At 38.7% G+C, this 21,055-nt stretch overlaps 1 pseudogene; it reads right to left on the reverse strand.

The window, feature by feature from the left end:
• Positions 1–1,657: 1,657 nt before the first annotated feature.
• LOC147386376 (L-type lectin-domain containing receptor kinase IV.2 pseudogene) lies at positions 1,658–3,961 on the reverse strand (annotated as a pseudogene).
• Between the last annotated feature and the right edge of the window lie 17,094 nt (positions 3,962–21,055).

Genomic DNA, 21,055 nt, shown 5'->3' on the forward strand with positions numbered 1-21,055 from the left:
TCGACGATGTGCTGTAAACAATGGGTCCCCTTTTCTTAAGGATAGACGACGGGTCGTTCAATGAGAATAGGTCGAGGTCGTCTTGGTTTAATTACATGCATTTTAAAGATACATAGTTATATTTGCTACTCCTTCAAAACCGTCATTCTTTCTTCAAACTTAGATTTAACTTTGATGTAAAATTTTAAATTTCGATATGATTTAATCAACATTAAAAATCATGATCTAACAAGTCTTCAAAAAAAACGAAAGAGGAAATAATCGAATTACTAGAAATATAAATCATGGGCCTTAGAAGTTACATCATAGATAAAATTCTTAATCCATTTGCTTTTCTGATAGGGATGAATGATCTAATAACCTTTGTTTATAAGGTAGAGAGAAACATTCAATAATTTTTATTACAATTAAATTTTCTTAAACCATAGATGAAATTACAATAATATAGCTCATTCATTTCTTATGTCAACTTGTATTTTTTTTAGAAACCCATAACTTGTAGGGAATTTAATGGAATATCTAACATTAATCTACTCCCTAACGTTACCACACCTTCCTTTCATTGATCCATGTTTAGAAGGGTCTGAGATAGTGGCCATTGGCAGGGGCGGAGTCAGGATTATAGTTAATTGGAGGGGGAGGGGGCAAAAATTGGAGGAAGATGGGGGAGTGGGGGAAACAGGCTCAATAGTTCAAAATGTTGTTGGGATATCTCAAATTTAAACATAAATTCAAGGGTATCTAAAATACCCAAAAAAATTGAGTGGGGGCAATTGTCCCCAATGTCTCCTTACTAGCTCCACCCTGACCCCGTTGGAGAGAAACTCCATAATTTGTACTCTTTTCTTGCAACTTTTTGTTGTAACTCTAAGCTTGAGAATTTATAAATCATGATTGAGAAAACGATGATGCATGTGGATTTCTGTAAAATTTATACTACTTATAACTTCATTTTGAAGGCTATCTATTATTTGTTTGGTTTAAGAGAACAATTTGCAATAAATAAAAAACAACAAAATTAAATTTAAGGAAAATTACTTAATTGACAATGTGTAGCAACATGTTGTTTCTAAACGCAGGCTGACTTTTTAGGTGGTATCTTAATTCTTAATAACTCAGTTAGTATAATTCTTTCTTTCTTAATGCCCCCCTCACTTTAATCAAACAACCAATTTAAATCGTCGTTTAATTGTTGATCTCGACGGTTCATATTTTAATGTCGAGATCGACAATTGGAGCAAATGTTGATCTCTGTAATTTGAATCATTGATCTCAATAATTTGAATTGATTGGACTATCAAGATATTAATAAAAAATTAGGGGGGTATTTAGAAAGAAATCCCTTCATTATGATTCATTAAGTAATTTTCCCTTAAATTTATAAAATCACCGTCTAACTCTATCTCACCCAACCACATCTACCGAATTAAGACAAAAAAAAAAAACAAGTTTTGATAATATGACTCGCCATGTGGCATACTCAATCGACTCCCTGATGTGGACGAGTTTGGGAACCGTGGATCTGCACACCTTGGGATACATGGCTCCCTCGGGATACACTTTTTTATTGGGAAGTGTAATCATATATCCCGAGGTATATAGATCTATGATTCCAGAATTTCTCATGTCACGAAATTAATTGAGTATGCCACCTAGCGAGTCATATTATCACAACTCAAAATATATATATATATAAAAGAAAAACACAAATCAAACTGAAGAAGACTAAATTTATTATAACCCCCAAGGGTAGGTGAGATGACCTAGACCACCTCAGGAAGTATGGGCCTTCAGCCTGAGTCCCCCTTTAAGGGAAAGTACCCATAAAGATTTATCTCAGAAATTACCTCTACAATTTATTATAACCCATTTTCAGCAGAGGTCTTCAAGATATCTGGGATAAATCCTTGAGGGTGACTCCTAAGAGATGGACCAATTATACGAATGTTTAGTCGTATCCTGTACAATCACATCTTGAAATCTCGATTCAACATGAATATATGCATCGAAGGAGAAATTAATAGAAGGAAGCGAATCGTCATCATTGAAATACCTTGTCACCTGTCGCATTGAAGGCCTGGATTCTGGTTTGAACTGACAGCAAAGAAGTCCCAACTTCAATACCATCTCCATCTCTTCGACCACGTAAGATGACATGAGTTTTGGATCTACTGCATCCATAATCCGACCCATTCGGTGACAATCACAGACCCACTCAAGCAAAGTTGTGTAACACGAAATTGGACCAAGGGATCCTCTTCCACATGCCACTACCAGTAGTAGTGTACCATAGGCAAACACATCAGTACTAGTGGTGGCCCTCCCCGTGCGCGCTAATTCTGGTGCTATGTATCCTAATGTGCCTACAAGATGGGTAGTTCGTGGATTCTCTCCATGATCATACAACCTTGCCAGACCAAAATCGCCTAGCCTCCCATTCATGTCAGTGTCTAGTAAGACATTGCTAGCCTTGACGTCTCGATGAATTACTACCTGGTCCCAGTCTTCATGCAGATACAATAGCCCTGAAGCAATTCCTTTGAGGATCTTGAACCGTTGCTCCCAACTCAGTACCAAGTTCCCCTGTCGATTGAAGAGTACACTTTCGAGACTACCATTTGGAACAAAATCGTACACAAGGAGGAGATCCTCCTTTCTCTTACACCATCCTAGAAGATGAACCAAATTCTTGTGTCTTAGCCTTCCCAAGCTTTCGATCTCTGCCACGAATTCTCTCACTCCTTGTATAGAATTATGTGAGATTTTCTTCACCGCAACTTGTTCTCCTGTTTTAGGTAACACACCTTTGTACACGACACCGAATCCCCCAATCCCAATTACCTCGCTTGCTTTGAAACAATTTGTAGCAACATAAAGGTCCTTGTATCGGAAACGATGAGGGCAATCCAATTCCCAATCCTCTAGAGTCTCGCTTTGCCTCCGCTTTTTCAATCGATAATAGATAACAAAGATCACTGTTGCCATGAAGAGAAAGCTCACAATGATTATTACAAGGACAATTTTTTTTGTGAATTTTGACGAAGTTCCTGATGGGAGTGAAGGAAGAAGAGAAAGATCAAGTGGAAATGCTTCTCCATTCATTCGAAAACTCCATCCTAAGATGTAATGGGAGCTAGATAGCTTCGCGGTAGAGGAAGAGAAGCCTACATACATGGATTCCACAAGGAAATTGGACAGGTCTAACGGATGAGACAATAGGGGTCTCATTGGTTTAGGTACATTTATAGGAGATATAGTTACATTCACAATTTTATGAACCCCATCATAGTCTACCCATGCCTGAATTGGCTTCCCACTCTCCAAGTCTAGTTCTTCGAATTTATTGCTATTATCATAATAGGAAGCTTTCTCTGATTTTAGGGAGTCTATGCCGTTGATGATAATCCCTACAAGTTTTTTTCCCATGCTCTCGATCTCGTCTAGCTCATTAACTGTGTCAAATTCAACTGCAAAGACATGATTTGATAACTTACCATTGTTTGATGAGTTAAAGAGTCCAAGATAATGGCTAGGCGAGTCCCCGGGAAGTTGCTTCGATGGTGATATAGTGAAAGCAAATCCATGACCACCCCCCGTCTTTGGGTCTGTGGGGACAATTGCGAAAACAAAAGATGTGCTGAAGGAACAAATTTTTGGAGGAGAGGAACTATTGTTGATGAACATATTGAATGGGGAGTAGTAGAAGGCATGGCCTATGATGAAGTTAGATTGGTTGGTTAGTTGAAGTAATCCTTCGGGTGTGATGGTGGAAGATCCATCTTGACTAAGGTGTTCAGCTCCATTGATGAACCCATTGAAGGCGAAATTATTTGATTGAGAAATTATGAAGTTGGGAAGCAAGAAGAGAAGAAGCAAAGCAAGGGGGAGGATAGCTGTGGCCATGGAATTATTTTGGGAGTTTCTATAAGGTTGGAGGTCGTTTATTAGGATTTTTCAATTTATAAGATCAAGCAGAGTCCATCCAATGACTTGCAAAGTCATTAAAATTAGAACATTTCAACGAAAGTAGCGTGTGGGCTCTGGAGTTTAGAGTGAATAGCACGAACTATGAACTTGGACTTTTCAGCTATCACAAGATTTTTTTGGTTTTTTTTCCACTGATTCTTGGCGTTCAGAGACCGGAAAGAGAGTCAAACATTTCTTTTATATACAGGTTAGAAGTTTCCGAATGAGTTGATTTTTGCTTGATCAAAGTGATTTACCAAAAAAGGACGGTCCACGATTCTTCAACTTACAAACTAAGGTTAGAAGTTTCGAAATGAACTGATTTTTTATGAGGATGATTTTTTTACCATAGAGATTATCCTCACAAAAAATCAGTTCATTCCAAAACTTTTAACTGTTATTTTGAAAAACATTTGACACAATATTTGACTCTCTTTAGGGCCTTCGAATGCTTCACACACACACATATATATGGGAGCGGTTCAGCAGTCCTAAAGTTTGTCAAATATTGTGTTAAACATTTTTCAAAACATGAGTTAGAAGTTTTAGAATGAGCTGATTTTTTGTGAGGATGATTTCTATGATGAGGAGATCATACTCACCAAAAATGAGCCTATTCCAAAACTTCTAACCCCATCAAAAGTGATTTACAAACATTAGATGGTCCACGAATCTTCAATTTGTAAATTAGGGTTAGAAATTTCAAAATGAGTTGATTTTTGGAGAGGATGATCTCTTCACTGTAGAGATCATCCTCACAAAAAATCAGCTCATTCCAAAGCTTCTAACCCATGTTTTAAAAATGTTTTGACACAATGTTTGGCAAACTTTAGGGTTGCTGAACTGCTCCCTATATATATATATATATATAGGGAAATGTTCAGCACCCTAAGTTTTACCACACACTTTAACAAACGTTTTTTGTCCTACATGGGTTAGAAGTTTTGGAATGAGCTGATTTTTGGTGAGGATGATCTCTATGATTAGAAGATCATCCTCCCCAAAAATCAGCCCATTCCGAAATGTTTAGCCCCATGTTTACACGTTGAAAAATCGTGGACCGTCCATTTTTTGTAAATCAATTTTGATGGGGTTAGAAGTTTTGGAATGAGCTGATTTTTGGTGAGGATGATCTCCTCACCATAGAGATCATCCTCACCAAAAATCAGCTCATTCCGAAACTTCTAACCCATGTAAGACAAAACGCGTTTGTTAAAGTGTGTGGTAAAACTTAGGGTGCCGAACGGGACCCATATATATATATATATATATATATATATATATATATATATATATATATATATATATAATTTGCAATTTTAATATTTTGCAAATGTATTCTTACATAAGTTATATTTCTTGCTAGTCTCTTTTCACAATAAAATTGAAAGATATACATCATTTGATTGATGATTTTCACTGCAAACAAACTTTCCACCTTTTTTTTCTTTTACTGATTTCCAATTTTTGTATTTTTTTTTTTTATTTCCTTTTTTAATGACTTGCAAATGTGTTCTTACATAATTTATATAAGGCGTGATAATATGACTCACCAGGTGGCATATTCAATTGGCTCGATGACTTGACAAGTTCGAGAACCATAGATATTTATGTCTCGAGATACATGACTGCTCTTTCTCATAAAAAGTGTATCCCTAGGCTTTGAATATGCCACCTGTGAGTCATATCATCACACTGATTTATATTTCTTGTTAATTGGTAAGTTTGTCTTACTCCATTTTATTGCTTGTTTTGACATGAGTTTCTTCTGGGTTAGGAAAAAGGAGGTAAAGTCATCGGCACATTAATCATATGCTTCTATAGGACCGTGCCTCTTAGTCTCATACACACTTACAAGTGCGTGGATTAAACGATTTTTTCAAAGAGTTTTGATAATATGACTTGCCAGGTGGACAAGTTCGGGAACCGTAGATTTGTACGCCTTGTGATGCATGGTTTCCTCGGAATACACTTTTTTATGGGAAAGTGCAATCATGTATCCTGAGGCGTACATATCTACGATTCCCAAACTTGTCACATAAGAGAATAGATTGAATATGCCACCTGATGAGTCATATTATTACAAATTTTTTTCAAAATAAAAGAAAAAATAGTCTAAAAGGAACACAAATTGGTTTGGCTGGTCTAGACTTTTTTTTTTTTTAAATGTGTGAGCGGGACTTACAATTCTTACCTTCAAGGTGGAAGTTGCAACTTCCCAAGTATTTCAAATTTGGATCCAAATCCTCAAGAGAGACATGAATTAGAGTGGAATCAGGGGACTTGCCAACCAAATTCTTTTCAACTTCAATGGAAAAGTAAAGAGGGTTAGCATATGATTAGAGGAATATCATGTGTATAACTATCATTCCCGTTTTAACTTGGTCAGCATTGACTCTGGAGATCACTCATAAATGGTATAACGTGTTAGACTTCTAGGAGATTTTAATTTTTCAAATAGCGTGAATTGATTAGTAAGCACGTATTCCACGTATTCCATAGAGTGGTTGAAAATTATGTCGAACATAGAGGAATGACGATGGATGATATGAGAAGATTGTCCCTCGGGATTCTCAATGAAAATGAATCACTACATGAGAACTATCAATCCCGAAGCATTTTATTTTTGGTGGGGCAAGTGTCAATGGATACCCAATAACCCGTTGTACTTGAAACCGATTAATCGATTTTAGGTCCACTATGAGAGATCCAATTAATTTTTGGGCCGGTTATGGGTAGTTATTTTAAGGATTCATTAATAATCAAGTATCCATTGGGTAAATGGATAAATAGAGTATATATATATTTTTTAATTATTTAAGAAGATGTTTATATTTATTATTTAATTGATAGTAACATAATAGTAATTACTACTTATGGAGAGAGATTTCAATATTCAACATCTTCTCAAACACGTAACTTAATTATCAAGTTTCAAAATTTTCTATTTTCTAAATGTTTGTCCATATTCCCTTCTCTCATTTTCTAGTTTGAACTTCACATAAGAATAAAACTGCACTCACATGCTCTCATCTTTAATCCTTTTAAAAATTTAAACATGTCATTCATTACGTGAGAAATAAAAAATTCGACAGAAAAAATTGATGGGCCAAGGTTCACGAATTTTAGAAATTGAATTTTGATAGTCTAGGACCGTCGAAATTCTTGATGTTCTCAGATTTGACGGCTTAGAGATGTCAAATTTCTCCCACCCTTATTTAATTTGACAATTACGACCTTTCGAAAAAAATATTAATCATGAAAATTTCGATGCCAATTTGACCCTTTGGTCTATCGAATTTTATGAAATTTGACGGCTCAAGACCATCAAATTTGGGTTTTTTTCACATTGTGATTTAAAGTTCAAACAGTATAAACAGTACAAACAAATAGAAGAGAACGACTATCCTTACTAAGTTAATAAGGATTTTACCCTTACTAAGGGTCCTTGGGCTCACCTTATGACATCAAAAAACATAATCTCATGATTTAGGGTTATAGAAGACAAAATTCTTTGAACTTTCAACTTATAAAATATTAAAAAATAATAATTATTTTCACGGATAAATTTTTAAAAAGTTAAGTGAAAGTTTAGACCTTGTTCTTCTCAGTTTCAGGAGTCAACTTTTTTCGCTTTTAAGCCAAAAAAGTCAGATAAATAATGTTCGTTTGGGTTTTTTTTTTTTGCTCTAGTGGATTTCAATTAAAGTCCCAAAAGTAACTTTTAAAAGAAGTTACCCAAGAAGGACTTTTTCAAATGACTTTTGTGAGAAACCAAAAACGTAAAACAGTTCAAGTGTAGTTACCAAAATACTCTTCATCTTTAATCAAATTTCCAACCAAACTTAACCTTAAAAAAAGAAATGAGATTACTAAAATACCCTTCATTTTTAATCAAATTTTCAACCAAACTTAACCTTAAAAAATAAAAGGGAATTATTAAAATACCATTCATCTTTACCAAAATACCCTTCATCTTTACTTAAATACCTTTTATCTTTAATCAAAATTTTAACCAAACTGAACGTTAAAAAATAAAAAGAAAATACCAAAATACCCTTTATCTTTACCAGTCACCAAAATACCCTTAATCTTTAATAAAATTTTTAACCAAACTTAACCTTAAAACATAAAAAAGAATTACCAAAATACCCTTCAACTTAATTAATTTTCCAAAATACCTTTCATCTTTAATCAAATTTTCAACCAAATTTGATTTTAAAAATAAAATGAAATTACCAAAATACTCTTCATATTTACCAATTACTAGAATACCCTTCATCTTTAATCAAATTTCCAACCAAACTTAATTTTATAAAATAAAATGGAATTACCAAAATTTCCTTCATCTTTAATCAAATTTTCAATCAAACTTTACCTTAAAAAATAAAAATAAATTATCAAAATACCCTTCGTCTATACTAAAATACCATTCATCTTTACTACCAAGACCAAAAGTAATACATCACCGTTATTTTATTACCAAAACACCCTTCATCTTTATGTGGATGTTGAATTGTATATTATGCAAGTATTTTCTTTATCACATATTCATTTTTAAGAGGAGATGCTATCGAAATTTCGATCGAATTATAAAATTTATAAATTTATTAAATTGAAAATAATTATTTTTATAATTTTTAATATAAATTTATTATATATATATATATATATATATATATAAGTATTTTGCTCATTTTTTGTGCATTCTGGGTGCATTATTAACATTAAGGTATTCTGATCATTTTACTAGAATCCAATAATAAAAAGTTGTCAAACGAACATCAATTTCTGGCTTATGTGTTTTTGACGCCAATTATTTAGCCAATATTTTGGGTTTATCATCATGAACCCAACTATTTTTCAGTTGGTTATAATGTAGTTATGTTGGAGATGCATTAAGAATTGGGTCTTTGTCAAGTACCTAAAAAAGATCTATGGTAGATTTGTTTTACTTATAACTTATTTAGATGAATATTAAGTGTTACAAGAAAATATAATTTGACTAAAATTAAAAATTAAGAAGAATGTAGTGTTTTGGATTTTTTTTTATTATTTTATTATTTTAATGTTTCTTATCCCTTCTATGTCTCAACTACAAACAAAGGCTTCTAGGTTGCTTTTTTTTTTTTTTTTAATGAATAATGATAAATTGACTCCCCTCCCCACTAACAAACTCTCCCTAGCTGTGCATAGAACTATAGATTTTTTCTTGGGATACTCAACTGCACATATTTATGGGGATATGTAATTGTGTATCCCAAGAAAATTTTATAGTTCTATATAGCCACGTGAGGGGAGGGAGGGAAGGGGGGGAGAATTTGGCTAAGAGCATGGGCGGAGCTAGTAAGGAGCTGGTGGGGGCAATTGCCCCCACAGAACTTAGAGAAATCCTTATATTTTCAATTAACTACATGCCCCATTTGTCCCCACTCCTTCACCTCTCTCCCCATTTGCCCCCACACCCTCACCTCCCTCCAATTTTTGCCCCCACAAAAGTTTGAGACACCTTTATATTTTCAACTAATTACATGCCCCATTTGTTCACATTCCCTCACTTCTCTCCCCATTTGCCCCCACACCCTCACCTCCCTCCAATTTTTGCCCTCACAGAACTTTGAGACACCCTAATATTTTCAACTAATTACATGCTCATTTGTCCCAACACCCTCACCTCTTTAATTTTTTGTTGATGACATTACCTCTTGACCGAGACTTCTCAAATATTTATTGGAAATGACTTAAACATCATTTTCTTCAACTACTAACTAAAAACCTCTTAATTACTCTCTAAAATCATGACTCTTTTTTAATACCCATTAATACCCAATGGATAATGAGTATTTGTAGGGTCTGTGGACACGGGATTTTCGATATTTTAAAACATCCCTCCACTTTGGGGTGTTTTGAAGTCGCCACCATTCAAATGCGGAATTGGGTGTGAATGGTCACCCGAATTTGTATTTTTTGAAAAACATGTCATTTAGACATTTGATGACTCACATATGGATAGAGCATATTTGGTCCAACCTTGATTCAAGGTAAGGGGGTCCATTTATGGAGTAGGGAAGGTGTTAGGCACCCTACTCCATCCACGTAATGTGGTAACCTCGGATTCGGTTTTTTTTTTAAATAAAGAAAATAAAAATAAAAAAAAACATTTGATGTGTGCCCTTAAGTGTGAGGGGCTTTCGATATAGATCCAAATCATTGAGGGCACCCTTATGAAGAAGGGGCCCTTTGGTGATTTAGACCATAGTGGTGTGTGCAAATGTGTGGAGAAAGGGAAAGTAGAAGAGGGGGGTTGAGGGGGGTGTTCCTTTTGTCAACCCACCTTGACCTTCCTTGACTTCCTTTGACCTTCCTTGACTTCTTCTTCCTTGCTTGATTTGTTTGAGAGAAGGTTGAGAGTTGAGAGTTAAGAGTTGGGTGTTGAGAGTAGAGTAGGAGTAGAGAGTTGAGGTGAGTTGTGGTTTTTTAGAGATTTTTTTTTGTCAAATTTTCATTAGTTCTTGTAAGGGGAGAATGGATGGGTTTTTATAGAAGTTGGAGGGTTATTTTAGGGGTATAATGGGGTGAAGGATTGAAAAGTGATAGAATGGTATGGGGTTTAAGAGAAGGGTGGGTGTAATTTGATGGAGGTTGGAGGGTATTTAGGGAAGGGGGGTTAAATGGGTTGTTTACAACCCAAATGGGTTGGATCTTTCAACCCATTTGGGTTGAGTGTTAGATGGAGGAGAATTGATGAGAGTGGTTGAGATGATGAGATTGTTTAAATGGGGTAATTAATTGGTGGTTGTGATTAAGTGGTGTTTGGTTTAAGAGAATGGAGGGATTTAATGAGGTGGTTGATGATATTTTGGGAGGGTGAGGGAGATGATGACATGTGTCAAAGTGGGTGGAAATGAAGGGTTGAGATGAATTGATATGAAAGGATGAGTGTTTGATTTGAGAGGATGGGTGTAGGTGTAGGTTGTAGAGATGGGTTTTGTAGGAAATGATGAGAGTAGATTAGGGGAGGGTGATAGGTTATAAGTGTTTGATTTGAGAGAATGGATAGGATAGGTTAGGGTAGAGTTATGGGTTGAATTAATTTTTGGGGGAAGTAATGGAGTTGGTTGGTTGGATGAGGGAGGTGGAAGGGGTGATGACATGTGTCATATTGGGTGATTGGTTGTGATGTTGGGCTTAGGTAGAGAATTGGGCTTGGGTAATGTGTTGGGTTGAGTTGAATGGGCTTGGGTAGTAGGTAGGATAAGGATGGGTTTAGACTTGCATTGGGTTGGATTGATGAATGTAGGAGGGTGATGAGGTGTTGGGCCCATGGGCCACGTGAAAGGCCTTGGGCCGTTTATTAAAAATAAGATGACAAAATTTATTGGATTTTTGGTAGGTTTGGGCTTCGGAGGCCATTTCGATTTTTGCTATTTTTGGGGCACTTTGCGTCGAGGGCCCGCTCAAATTTGGGTGTCTACAGCTGCCCCTCTTTGCAGGATTTGCGTGCAAAGAACTGCAAAGAATAGACGAAACCCTGATTTGTACGGGCCCGAGGATTTTGCTCAGACAAGTTTTGAAATTACTGATTTGATTTGATGAATTTGATGGTAAGAAGTGGCTACCCAAGCACGGGGTCTGACAGGGTGAGCCTTTTGATTTCTTCAACCTCTTGGCGCGGAGCTCGTGTGAGGTCTCGGATTTGTGGTAGTTTGGAGAAAAACTTTGAAACGGGAGTTTTCTAACAAGTCTTAGACAAATGAGTTGAGCTTTTGCAAAAATGTTGTTTTTCGATTTTTTGATTGTTTTTTTTTTTTAGTTTTGATTTTTGATTGTTTTTTTTTTTGTAATGATGCATTTGATTCTCAATGGTGCAAGCAATATGATTGTTAACAGTTGTCACTGATCCAAGAGAGAGTTTTGCTGTTGTTGGACCACATGCAATATGGTTGTTAACAGCTGTCACTGATCCAAGAGAGAGTTTTGCTGTTGTTGGACCACATGCAATATGGTTGTTAACAGCTGTCACTGATCCAAGAGAGAGTTTTGCTGTTGTTGGACCACATGCAATATGGTTGTTAACAGCTGTTACTGATCCAAGAGAGAGTTTTGCTGTTGTTGGACCACATGCAATATGGTTGTTAACAGCTGTCACTGATCCAAGAGAGAGTTTTGCTGTTGTTGGACCACATGCAATATGGTTGTTAACAGCTGTCACTGATCCAAGAGAGAGTTTTGCTGTTGTTGGACCACATGCAAATCCCCTCGGCATGTTGTTTACAATACCTTACAAAGAAACTCTCTCAAGTCGAAATCAGAGGTGGAGGGACTTGAAATTCTGTTGTCATCACTTGAAGGGCTCCATTGTAGTTTTCTACTGGCCTGTTGGTACGACCTCAAGAGTCATTGCTCTTGAAACAATGTTAGAAAACACGGTGGGCCACTGATTCATATCCATAAGGATCTTAACAAGGTTAATGTGATTCATGATAACAACGGCAGTTTCTCGAGGAGTTTCTGACTTCAATCCAAATGGTTTTGGCCCAATTCCCCTCGGAAATGTTTGCGTGTACTCATCTTCACTTAGAATGATCAAGGTTATGTACCCACAATGGTTTTCCTCAGTAGGCCCGGCGATTGATCTCAAGAGAAGCTTGCTTAGGGTCCCTGTTTTAATGCTTTCGCGTCTTACCTGGTGAGTCATGATGTTTTGGACGCTGAGGTAGTGATGATGGGGAAAGCTGCCCGAATTTGTGCCTTGGAAGAGAGATTTGATTATTTCTCCATTTTTCGTAGAGATGCATGATTGGCACAACAAATTTTTTTTTTTATATTTTTTTTTATGAAAAGAAAATAGGTTTTTTACTTACTTGGCCTCAGGTGTATCTATTGCTTTGAAAACATGATATTCGAATAAGTCCTAGACTTTTCATTATTGGCCAAAATAGTAGTTTTGAAAGCATTTGAATTTTTGGTGATTTGTCTTTGTCGAATTGATATCGTAGATCCAAAATATGAAGATTTTCGAAAGACCTTTGTTATCTCGATGATATTTGTGTTTTTGCCAAGTACTGAGGATATAGATGTCAGCAATTCTCAGGCTCTTTTTAGAGTCATCCCCAGTGCCCCAGTACTGGGTGAATATCGATTGAGCATGGGACTTGGGATTTTGGGAAATTTTCCGCCGTTCACAGTTTATACTCATGCGGGCCAGGAGTTTTTCATTTTTTTTTTTTTTTTTTTTTTTTTTTTTTTTTTTTTTTGTTTTTTTTTTTTTTTTTTTTTAATTCTATTATTGCCCCTGGTGCCAGTTACGGTTTTCACCAGACCCGGTTTCCACATTTTTACGCATCGATGCCTTTTTGGGTTTTCATCATGCCGGTGGCTTTGATCTTGCCATAGTCTGATTTTTTTACTCATAGCGCCCTTTCGGATTTTCACTATGCCCTTTCAGACTATGCTTGTATTTTTTTTTTTTTGATTTTTACATTGCAAATCTTGTTTGGAGCCTCTGTGTCTTTGTGGCTTGGTGACTCAAGTTGAGCTGCGAGATCGACGACTCTACTCTTGTAGTGGCACTCTTTCTTGAGTAACAGATCTAGATTCCCCTCTCGAGTTTGCTGACGACTATTCGTGGCTCGGCAACTCAAGTTGAGCCGCGAGATCAATTACTCTACACTTCGAGTACTCTTTTTTTTCGAATATCCGACCTAGACTCCCCTCTCGAATCTTCCAACGACTAGCAAGACTTTGGGGTCCGGACCAAGTCGCAAGTTCATTGGTGCTGCCACCGTCATTATGATGCCTCAGAACATTCCCTGATTAGAAAGGACTTTTGATAGGACGAAGGGTTGGCTAAGGCTGTGCGTGGTGGAAAGGTACAAAAGAGGTTAAGGTCTGAGTTTATCTAAAGTGGGCTAGACATGAGGTTCGTCTATTTTTGTTTCGAAAAGGTGATCTATGTCTCCTCCCAGCGTCTCTCGAACTTGTTTAGGCTGGAGATTTGGGTCGAGCTCAGATCAAGTGTCCGAGTTTTTGAATTTTTTGATTTTTTTGTATTTTAGCCGTTCACAGTTTATCCTCATGCGGGCCAGGAGTACTTTGACTTTTTGATTTTCTTTTCTTTTGTCTTTTTTTTTTTTTTTTTTTTTTTATTATATATATAACGTTGACTTGCCCCAGTCTTGGGTTAAGAAATGAATGTGATGGCTCAAAGGGGTTGACTAGGGTTAGATAGTTTGTTTGGGATAGCAAAGATGGCCTTTCGTCATCTCAGGGTCAGATCTCAAGCGTAGTATTTTTTAACGGTGTCAGCATTGATCGGCTGAGGGAAGACTTGTCCGTCCATTTCTGTAAGGATCAAAGCTCCTCCCGTCATTACCTTCTGCACAATGAATGGTCCCTCGTAATTTGGTCTGAATTTTCCCCTAGCATCTTCTTGTATTGGTAAGATCTTTTTCAAGACAAGGTCTCCTGGTGAGAAATTTCGAGGTTTGACTTTCTTGTTGTAGGCCCGTGCGATTCGTCTTTGATAGATTTGGCCATGACAAATAGCTGCGAGACGTTTTTCCTTTATCAGATTTAGTTGATCAAATCGGGCTTGAACCCATTCTGTTTCATCCAACTCTGCTTCTTTTAGGATCCGGAGGGAGGGAATCTCGACCTCGACGGGTAAGACTGCTTCCATTCCATACACCAATGAGTACGAAGTTGCCCCAGTTGAAGTTCGAAATGAAGTCCGATAAGCGTGAAGGGCGAAAGGCAACATGTCGTGCCAATCCTTGTAAGTGACTGCCATTTTCTCGATAATTCTTTTGATGTTTTTGTTGGTGGCCTCAACTACTCCGTTCATTTTGGGTCTATATGGTACAGAGTTGTGATGAGTGATTTGGAAGTCTTCGCACATCTTGATCATGTCCTTGTTTTTGAAGTTCTTGGCGTTGTCGGTTACCAAACCACTAGGGAGTTCGTATCTGCAGATGATATTGTTCTTAACAAACTTCAGAACAGTGCTCTTGGTGACATTTGCATAAGAAGCTGCTTCTACCCATTTTGTAAAGTAATCGATAGCGACTAGGATGAAGCGGTGCCCATTTGAAGCTTTTGGCGAAATCTGTCCAATAACGTCCATGCCCCAAAGTGAGAAGGGCCAAGGAGTAGTCATATTGTGCAACTCTGAAGGTGGCGCGTTGATCTTATTGGCATAAATCTGGCAGAGATGGCATTTACGGACATGTTGATAGCAATCACTTTCTATTGTTGTCCAGTAATATCCCATTCTCATGATCTTCTTAGCAAGCATGTGACCATTCATGTGAGGTCCGCAGACTCCACCATGTACGGTTTCGATAAATCGTTTTGCTTCTATTTCTGCCACACATCGGAGTAAGACTTCATGATGTGATTTCTTGTACAGAATGCCATTGCTTAGGAAGAATTGGCCTGCTAGCTTCTGGATAGTCCTTCGATCGTTAGACGTTGCGTCTGATGGGAGAGTTCGATCTTCGAGATAGGCTTTGATGTCTGAATACCATGGCTTTTCTTCAGATTCTTCAACTTCGACGGGTAGGCAGTAAGTGGCTCGTCTTGAAGTCCAATCTCAATAGGGTCAATGACTAAGTCCTCTGAGATACTGATCATAGAAGCGAGCGTTGCTAGTGCATCAGCAAATTGATTCTTAGCTCTCGGCATATAAGTGAACGAAATTCTATCGAAGCATGAGCTTAGTTCTTCGAGATACTCATGGTAAGGGATCAATCTCTGTTCTCGGGTCTTCCATTCTCCAGTTGTCTGATAAACTACTAGGCTTGAATCTCCGAAAACATCGATCTCATCTACCTCAAGATCCAATGCTGCTTTCAACCCTGCTATACATGCTTCGTATTCAGCTTCGTTGTTGGAACATTGGAACTTCAGTCTGATTGCAATTGGCACGTGGGACCCATCTGGTTTAATCAATACTGCCCCTATTCCGTTCCCCTTTTGATTTGCTGCTCCGTCAAAGTACATTTTCCAGCTTGGTTCTTCGTCATCGTCTTCAATCTCAGTGAGCAATATGGCTTCATCAGGAAAGTTTGTCTTCAATGGTTCGTAATCAGGCAATGGATGCTCGGCTAAGTGGTCGGCGATGGCTTGCCCCTTGATGGCCTTTTGAGTGACATAGGTGATGTCAAACTCAGATAATAGTAATTGCCATTTCGCAGTACGACCCGTTAGTGTTGGCTTTTCGAAGAGATACTTGAGAGGATCCATTCGAGCGATGAGCATAGTCGAGTAGTTGAGGAGATAGTGGCGTAGTCGTTGAGATGCCCATACCAGTGCGCAGCAAGTCTTCTCGAGTGTCGAATACTTTGCCTCATAATCAGTAAATTTCTTGCTGAGATAGTAAATGGCTTGCTCTTTCCTACCTGACTCATTGTGTTGCCCCAGTACACAGCCCATAGACGTTTCTTGCACCGAGATGTACATCAGTAAGGGTCGTCCTGGCGTAGGAGGAACCAAAACTGTGGATTGAGCAGATATTTCTTTATCTTGTCGAAGGCTTCTTGACAATCCTGGTTCCATGCTTTTGGCATATCTTTTCTGAGTAGCTTAAATACTGGTTCACAGATAGGCGTGAGTTGTGCGATGAATCTACTGATATATTGTATTCTACCCAGAAATGCTCGGACATCCTTTTCTGATACCGGTGCTTTCATTTCAAGAATGTATTTGGTCTTTGCTAGATCTATCTCAATGCCTCTTCTACTGACGATAAAGCCCAATAGTTTGCCTGATGTTGCCCCGAAAACACACTTTGCTGGATTGAGCCTTAAGCTGTACCTTCTTAGCCTGTCGAACAATTTCTTGAGATTTATCAGATGATCTTCTTCTATGCCTGATTTAGCGATCATATCATCTACGTGGACTTTCATTTCTTTGTGGATCATATCGTGGAATAAAGCCGTCATTGCACGTTGATAGGTTGCCCCTGCGTTTTTAAGTCCGAATGGCATGACTTTGTAATGAAAAGTGCCCCAGGGTGTAATGAATGCTGTTTTCTCTTGGTCTTCTTCTGCCATTTTTATCTGATTATATCCGGAGAAACCATCCATGAATGAGAACATACCATGCCCCGCTGTGCTATCGACTAGAGTGTCGATGTGAGGTAATGGAAAATCGTCCTTAGGACTGGCTTTGTTCAAATCCCGATAGTCGACACACATTCGTACTTTCCCGTCCTTCTTTGGTACCGGAACGACATTGGCTAGCCATTCAGGGTATGTGGAGACCGCGAGAAATCCTGCTTGAAACTGTTTCATCACTTCGTCTTTGACTTTGAGTGTCCATTCTGGCTTAAGTCTTCTCAATTTTTGCTTGATCGGCTTGCTCCCAGGTGCGATCGGCAACTTATGAACAACAAGATCCGTGTCTAAACCGGGCATATCTTTGTAGGACCAGGCGAAAATGTCTTGATAGTTGCGCAATAGTTCAATCATTTCTTCTTTTTGCTGAGGGGTTAACAAGGCTCCGATTTTCACAACACATGGGTCATCTTCAGTGCCAAGGTTAACTGAGTCTGTATCCTCAATGTTTAGCTGAACACCTTTTTCATGTCGTTCTAACAGGTCCTTGATTTCTTTAGGAGGGTATTCCACTTCGTCCTCAGACTCTTCCTCAATTCCCATGAGATCGAAGTCGAGTTCGAGATCGAAGTCATACTCGTCCTTTTCATATTCTGTTCTGTCCAAAGGTCCATCCGATTGAGACAAACCCCTTAAATTCTGAGAAAACTCTTTTTTGGATTTTTGGAATATATCGATTTTTTTGAGATTTTGAAAGCTTTTTGATTTTTTTCTTTTTTGAAGACTTTTTGATTTTTTCGATTTTTGAAGAATTTTTGATTTTTTTGGTTTTTGAGTGCTATTTTCCGGACATCTGAAATAAGAAGAACAATCATGCATTAGTAAAGATAGGGAGCCCTCAAAACCGTCTTTACCCGAGGACGAGGGCTCGTTATGATCCTCGGGCAAACTGATGTCGCCTAACGACGTTTTTTTTTATAGAGGTTATGGTAGCCTCAAGGGTTAGAGGGAACTCTTCCCAATTGTTCAGAGTCTCCCCTTCTCTGAGGGGACGAATGATATGTGAAAGTGATGTGTTGGGTGATTTGATTGGTGGTTCGTCAGCGTGGCGCTAGATTGTTTGAGAAAAAAGAATTACATCAGCACGAAGCTGGCATCGACACGGAGTCGGTAAAGCATTTTGAAAGAAATGTCATCAGCACGGAGCTGGCATCGACACGGAGTCGGTAAAACAGTTGAAAAGAAATTACATCAGCACGGAGCTGGCATCGACACGGAGTCGGAAGAACATTTTGAAGAGAAATTACATCAACACGGAGCTGGCATCGACACGGAGTCGGTAGAACAGTTTGAAAAGAAATTACATCAGCACGGAGCTGGCATCGACACGGAGTCGGGAGAACATTTTGAAGATAAATTACATCAGCACGGAGCTGGCATCGACACGGAGTCGGTAGAACAGTTTTAAAAGAAATTACATCAGCACGGAGCTGGCATCGACACGGAGTCGGTAAAACAGTTGAAAAGAAATTACATCAGCACGGAGCTGGCATCGACACGGAGTCGGTAAAACATTTTGAAAAGAAATTACATCAGCACGAAGCTGGCATCGACACGGAGTCGGTAAAACGTTTTTAAAAGAAATTACATCAGCACGGAGCTGGCATCGACACGGAGTCTGTAAAACAGTTGAAAAGAAATTAGATCAGCACGGAGCTGACATCGACATGGAGTCGGTAAAATATTTTGAAAAGAAATTACATCAGTACGAAGCTGGCATCGACACGAAGTCGGTAAAACGTTTTCAAAAGAAATTACATCAGCACGGAGCTGGCATCGACACGGAGTCGGTAAAACGTTTTTAAAAGAAATTACATCAGCACGGAGCTGGCATCAACACGGAGTCGGTAAAACGTTTTTAAAAGAAATTACATCAGCACGGAGCTGGCATCGACACGGAGTCGGTAAACATTTTGAAAAGAAATTACATCAGTACGGAGCTGGCATCGACACGGAGTCGGTAAAACGTTTTTTAAAAGAAATTACATCAGCACGGAGCTGGCATCAACACGGAGTCGGTAAACATTTTGAAAAGAAATTACATCAGCACGGAGCTGGCATCGACACGGAGTCGGTAAAATATTTTTAAAAAAAATTACATCAGCACGGAGCTGGCATCGACACGGAGTCGGTAAAACAGTTTGAAAAGAAATTACATCAGCACGGAGCTGGCATCGACACGGAGTCGGTAAAACGTTTTGAAAAGAAATTCCATCAGCACGGAGCTGGCATCGACACGGAGTCGGTAGAACAGTTTGAGAAGAAATTACATCAGCACGGAGCTGGCATCGACACGGAGTCGATAAGACAGTTTGAAGAGAAATTACATCAGCACGGAGCTGGCATCGACACGGAGTCGGTAAAACGTTTTTTAAAAGAAATTACATCAGCACGGAGCTGGCATCGACACGGAGTCGGTAAAACGTTTTTAAAAGAAATTACATCAGCACGGAGCTGGCATCGACACGGAGTCGGTAAAACGTTTTTAAAAGAAATTACATCAGCACGGAGCTGGCATCGACACGGAGTCGGTAAAACGTTTTTAAAAGAAATTACATCAGCACGGAGCTGGCATCGACACGGAGTCGGTAAAACGTTTTTTAAAAGAAATTACATCAGCACGGAGCTGGCATCGACACGGAGTCGGTAAAACAGTTGAAAAGAAATTACATCAGCACGGAGCTGGCATCGACACGGAGTCGGTAAAACATTTTGAAAAGAAATTACATCAGCACGAAGCTGGCATCGACACGGAGTCGGTAAAACGTTTTTAAAAGAAATTACATCAGCACGGAGCTGGCATCGACACGGAGTCGGTAAAACGTTTTAAAAAGAAATTACATCAGCACGGAGCTGGCATCGACACGGAGTCGGTAAACATTTTGAAAAGAAATTACATCAGTACGGAGCTGGCATCGACACGGAGTCGGTAAACATTTTGAAAAGAAATTACATCAGCACGGAGCTGGCATCGACACGGAGTCGGTAAAACCTTTTGAAAAAACGATATTCTCAGCACGGAGCTGGCATCGACACGGAGTCGGTAAAGTATTTTAAAATAGTAGTTTCTGAAATAAATCAAGTTGGAAAAATCCATATTTGTGGTAGCCTCCAATTCAGTTCTCTGAAATCATCGCCGGCCAGGCCGATCTCCAAGGAAGAGGCGGCGCACAATGGCACTCTTAAATCACCTTGTTCCCTGAATAGACGTAGTCTATCCCCCTCGTATCAACAGGGTAAGATCTTTCTAGGCACCGACTTTGATTAATGACTGCAATTGGTGCTTTTTTAAAAAATTTTATTTTTTTTTATTTTTTATTTTTTATTTTTTATTTTTATTTTTTTTTGAAAAAGTTGAATGCATTGGAGTTGATTGATCAGTTGTTATCTTTGTTAGATCATAGATGGATCATGAACTTGATTCGCTATGGGTCGTGGACTTGATTTGTTGTGGATCTAGGTTGTGGACCCAGTTGAAGTGGATCTGGGTCGGGAACCCAGTTGAAATGGATCTGGGTCGTGGACTCAGTTGAATTGGATCTGGGTCGTGCCCAGCTGAAACGGATCTGGGTCGTGGACCCAGTTGGATTGGATCTGGGTCGTGCCCAGTTGACATGGATCTGGGTCGTGGACCCAGTTGAAGTGGATCTGGGTCGTGGACCCAGTTTGGTTGGATCTGGGTCTTGGGCCCAGTTGGAAATGGATCTGGGTCGTGGACCCAGTTGGACATGGATCTGGGTCGTGGACCCAGTTGGATTGGATCTGGGTCGTGGACCCAGTTGGACATGGACCTGGGTTGGGAACCCAGTTGGACATGGATCTGGGTCGTGGACCCAGTTGGACATGGATCGGGGTCGGGGACCCAGTTGGAAATGAATACTCAGTGAAAGGCGGGTTTGATTATGACCAAGATCGATAGCGAGCCACGTTGGGCGAAGTCCGTTTTGAGTATGATCGATTATGAGTAGTAG

This window comes from Akebia trifoliata, chromosome 14, assembly GCF_017979445.1.
Source record: "Akebia trifoliata isolate Shusen 1 chromosome 14, ASM1797944v1, whole genome shotgun sequence".
Lineage (NCBI taxonomy): Eukaryota > Viridiplantae > Streptophyta > Magnoliopsida > Ranunculales > Lardizabalaceae > Akebia > Akebia trifoliata.